We start from the raw sequence: 5,430 nt of genomic DNA on the forward strand, positions 1-5,430 counted from the left end.
TATAACATATGCCCTGTACCATGTGTATCATATTTATGCTTGCATCATGTGTTTCTCATTACTATTATCTCTGTCCTGCATCATGTGCTTTTAAATAGCATCATCTCTGCCCAAAGTCATGTGTTTTTAACAGTATTATAGTTGTCCTGAATCATGTCTTTTATTTAGCTCTATATTTGCTCTGTATAATGTGTATATACTATTAACATATTTGCTCTGCATCATGTACTCCTATCATGTGTTAGCCTAGGTTCATGCACTATGAATTGTCTCCCCATAAGTATTATTACTCATATACCACCATCTGTTTCATATGTAAACCAAAAGTTCATTGCTAATAATTATTTGCAACTTATGTTATTATCTGTCTTAAAACTGCCCTGCATCATGTGTTTTAATTAGTATACGCGCGTGCTTTATATCTGGCAATGTTACACGCGTGCTTTATATCTGGCATGCACCATGTGTTTTCACTAGTATCGCAGCTTTATCTCTGCTCTGCATCCTGTGATCTTTTATTACACGTTTTTATATGTCACATAGTATTACATCTGCCCAGCATTATATGTTCTAACAGCATCACATGAATGCATTATTAGTACTCTACTTAGCAGTCTGTGAGTATGTTCTGTGTATTTTAAGTGTGTTGTTATGTGTATTATGTCTTACATTTTTATGCCACCTCCACCCCCTTTTTTTTTTTTTTTTTTTTTTTTTAGATTTCCTGTAACAACCACTGTATTCCTAAAACTTTCAAATGTCATACACATCACTTGTAATGTAGACTATGTCAACCGCCCTTGTATGGCCATGTAACTTTCTTATTAAGATTCAAATATACTCCCGAGGCAGCCTGATGAGGCTCCAGGGAGTTGTTGCCACTAGATAGTGGAGGACGCGGGGCATATGCCTGTTTACCTATGTTAAACATCAGGCGCCCTCGTCCTCCGTCACCTGTCACCTGTCCACGTCCTCCATCGCATGTCGCATGTCGGTACCACAGAAGACTCCCCTAACCACCATGCCGTCTGGGCCGCCCTTCGAAGTGTTCCTCATGATGGAGCTTTTGTTAAGGAGGTAGATCTCGATTTTTTTATACATGCCTTTTACGGGATTCGAACATGGATCCTTTATAGCAGTCAGCGTCACTAACCACTATCCCAGTTCGGCAGCGTAGTAATATATATTAAATTTGAAGAATACGGGCAATATATGTAGTGTCTTCTTTTTATGAAGGGAAAGGGATGCAGCAAAGAATATCTGCATTATAAGTTCACTCATATTATAATGTAAATAAGAAGTATTGAAAAGAAAAGGATATTTTTAATGTAGGAGAAGATCAGAAAAATGTATGCTCTTAAGGAATTTTACAATTCACGATAATTAAAATCACTTCAGCAACATGCAGTGATATAACTAATATTTCTAAATGCTTGACTTATAGTAACAAATCTGCTATATTAATATAGCTTTAATAAGGAACGAAAATCTGGAAAAAAAAAAGAAGTACTCAATTGCATCTAGTTTTCTACCATATGAGGGTAACGTTGCTAATAAGGAAAATTAATTATATAAGGTTTGGTTGTGTAATTGCGGCAAAGTCTCGAGGGCTATTTGCCTAAGTGAAGGGATGCCTTCGTGGATGACTTTCTAAGGAAACTTGCTCGTATACACGTTACATATGGTGAAAACACCGATGCAACCAGCCCGTTTGCGGAATTCGAACCTCGGACCGAACTACCAGTGCTCAGCGATTTTACCGCTCTGCCGCTGATAGGTTAATTATATAAGGAATTGAAAATTCTTTAACATTGTTAATCATCGATTTCTTATTTGAAATCCTTTCTTATTGCGTTAATATTTTTTTGTTTCGATTTTTCAATTCTTCGCTTATGTTTTTCAAGGTTTTTAAACGCTTGGCTGCAAGCCCAAGTTTGTACCAAAAAGCTCTCACCGCATTCGTAACTCCGGAACCAACACATTCATCTGTTACGTATTGCGGCGTTTGTTGCTCCCCATGTGCTCTATTGTAACAAATAGAAACTTTCTGTGACTTCATAATTGAACATCGTTACCTAACTTTGATTTCAAACTTATAAACTATCATAAAAAGGAAATTCAGTTACTTTCGCTTGCAAAGACAGATCAATCATTTTGAGGTGGTGTATTTAATTATGGCAAAGCACACTAGGGCTATCTGCCTAAGGGGAGGGATGCCTTCGTGTAGGACTTTCTAAGGGAAACTGGCTCGTATACACGTTACGTATGGGGAAAACCCCGAAAGCGTCCATGCAGCCAGCCCGTTCGCGGAATTCGAACCTCGGACCGAACTACCAGTGTTCAGTGACTTCACCGCTTGGCCGCTGGTGAGCCCAATCATTTTTGAGAAAACTATTCATGGACATTGTCTAGAATGAATATTATGGACTCGCCATTAAGTTCTGAAATTAATATAATAGTAACACCACGCGAGATTTAATCCATCTGATGTCTTCAAACACAGAAATAGACACTGCAGTAAAGGTTGTTACATTTCTTTTGATTTCTTAAAGGCACAGTGGTTTTCCCCATGTGTAATGTGTATACGAGCCAGTTTCCCTTAGAAAGTCCTCCACGAAGGCATCTCTCCCCTTAGGCAGATAGCCCTCGAGGCTTTCCTATAACCACACACACACACTCTTAAAACACAGAATATATCTCAACGTCCCATACCCAGCGTTATATAAAAAATGATGATCCAGACAATTTTAACGCATTTTTCTTTAATACGAGTGTGATACACATGTATATTTAATACTCAGTTTAAAAGAAAAAATCTGAAAGGTTTCGAATTTTAAATTACGTCTAAAGGGGCGTTTTTTTTAACGCTTTGCGTGTTAACTTTATTTATTAAATATCATGTTCTTCGCATTTAAACCATAAAATTCAGTTCAGCAATATCGGAAAATGGTTTTAAAATGAGCATATCTTAGAACTTCCAATACGAAGTCTCACGCGCTGGAGATAAAAATGTTTTATTCTGTACAACGTTGCCATTGCTCGCTTTGAAATCCTTGAGTTTGTTAATCCAAAATTCGTTAAAGTTTAACAAAATATGAAATCTCTACATATAATAAAAGAAAAAGTCTGTGTGGCTTCCGTTCGCGTAAGCTAATAGGCCCAGGGCTATGAAATTTAGTATATAGGTGCATATAGACAAGAGTCAGTGTACCTCCAAGCGATTTTTTCAAAGTTCGAATTAGATTGTGTTTTATTTTATCTTTTCGATTTTATTGCATCATTTTGAATAGTTTCATTCTTTTAGAAATGTGGTTTTGGCACCAGTTTTTCATCCAATTGTATACTGGACTGTTGAAAATCAGTACTGTTGCCACTTGGAAAAATGAGGGCGATAATTCTGTGCAGTTTTTTAATTTAATATTTCTCTTAGATGCTGGACTTTTGTTGAGAGAAGGCTACGGGAAGTTGGTTAATTTATTTATTAGGGTAATTAATACTTGTGTTAAGTGATATTGCTTATTTAATTGTAATTTTGTTATATGTAATACATTTTTAAATTCATGTTTTTGTTTCTTTTATGAAGTTGTTCTGCAGAGTAAAATTCTGTGCAGCTTTTAAATTTAACGTTTGGTGTTCACTTCAGGCATTTTTTTGGTACATTTAAAAGCCAGACGAAGGCTGGCCGTATAGCTGCTAGTAGATAATAAAACCAATTCTAAATTTATCACAATGCGAGAAACATACATATATTTATGCAGATTCTTCATTATTTAATTTCTTTAAATATAATACAGGGCGATAATATTTGGAGGCAAGAACTTAAAAAGTGAAACAACGCTTGTAGTGAATCAACGCAAAATGTCAGAATAAAATTAATAGTCATTCTGGACAAATTTTCTCTTTGGGCTAAAAATGTTTTAGCCTTTCAGTTAATATATTCTGTGAGTAAACATAAAATAAACAAAATAGAAAAATATTACGTATAATGGACTGATGCAGGGGAAATAAATACCTACGATTGCACTATGTATGCAAAATCAATCACTTCTTGCGCAGTTTTTGCACATATTTTTTATCTTAGCTTGTATGCATCTTAAAATTACGCGTGTATAATTTATTTACATAATTAGAGAGATGAGAGCTTAACACAAAAGTCTTGGGTAACTTGCGCAACAACTTTTTGATACTATGTTCTGGCTAGGTATCAGTATTAATTCAGAAACTCTGCTTAAAGCGAGAAAATTTGTATGTGAGGAAAGAAGCGCTCCTGCTAAAGTATTATAGCTCTTTTCAGATTTTAAATCGGAATAAAGTCATTGGCCCAGTCCTTTCTTGATCGGAATCTAATCATCAGAATTTTGAAGATTCTGTTATGAAAATTTCCAGGTGCACGCAAATTGGTGGTGGAGTTCCAAATAGCTCTTATTGCAAATTCGTGGTAGAAAATTAGTGTGCCTGTGTTGCAACGATCATAAGCTTTTCCTGCCAGCTTTGAAAGTTCTTTGAGGCGCTTTTTCTTTTTCTGATAATAACCAAAGCATATGTATCCTATGACCAGGTAGGATCTTTTCTTTTGTAGGCACACTGAAAATGGAAGAAAAGCAGATGCACTTTTCTTTCTTTGGATGTTTGTTCACCAGATAGAGAAACACCTTACAGTTTACGTTGTACAAGAAACAGAAGGACCCAGATGAATAATTCTGGAACCACTAGTCGGGTTGGGCAGTTTTATTTTATATTATATCTGACAGATTCATTATTCCTAATTAGTTCAATTACAACTTAAATTTCATTCTGAATAACTAAGATATATGCCTTCACGTTATTTTCAATTTAAATCAATAAATATTATTTACTTATCTAGTAGATGCATTGCGCCCGAACTAGTAACTTTTGTACTCTGTATTTGTACTTTTTACTGAGGTGCTAATTTTCTTTTTCTTTCTATAACCTTTTCACGTCAAGAGAATATTCGCGCAACATTCACTTTGATTCAACATTCACTTCGTCATTTGTTTTTTTTTTTTCAAAGCCTACTAGCGGCCGAGCGGTAAAATCGCTGTACACTGGTAGTTACGACCTGGGTTCGATTATAGGCAAACGGGCAAACGTGCATGAGCGTTTTCATAGTTTTCCTCGTGTGTAACGTGTTTCCCTTAGAAAGTCCTCCACGAAACATCCCTTTCTTTAGAGAGTTAGCCCTAGTGTGCTCTGCCATAATCAACTAAACCAAATCAAACCTGTCCTTTTAAGTTGATCGTGAAAGAAATTCTTTGTGTTTTTTAATGTTTTTATTTTTGTAAGCTGCAAATATCAATAACTTTATTTTAACTTGCCGTCAATTTGATTGCCAAAATCTAAAAAACAGAGTGGTATTAGTTTAGATTTTCGTTCTAAACTATATCTTTATTTGGTGGTATAAATGGTATG

This window comes from Stegodyphus dumicola, chromosome 3 (genome assembly GCF_044657685.1).
Source record: "Stegodyphus dumicola isolate Sdum_Otavi_A_Nest chromosome 3, ASM4465768v1".
In the NCBI taxonomy this organism is placed as follows: domain Eukaryota; kingdom Metazoa; phylum Arthropoda; class Arachnida; order Araneae; family Eresidae; genus Stegodyphus; species Stegodyphus dumicola.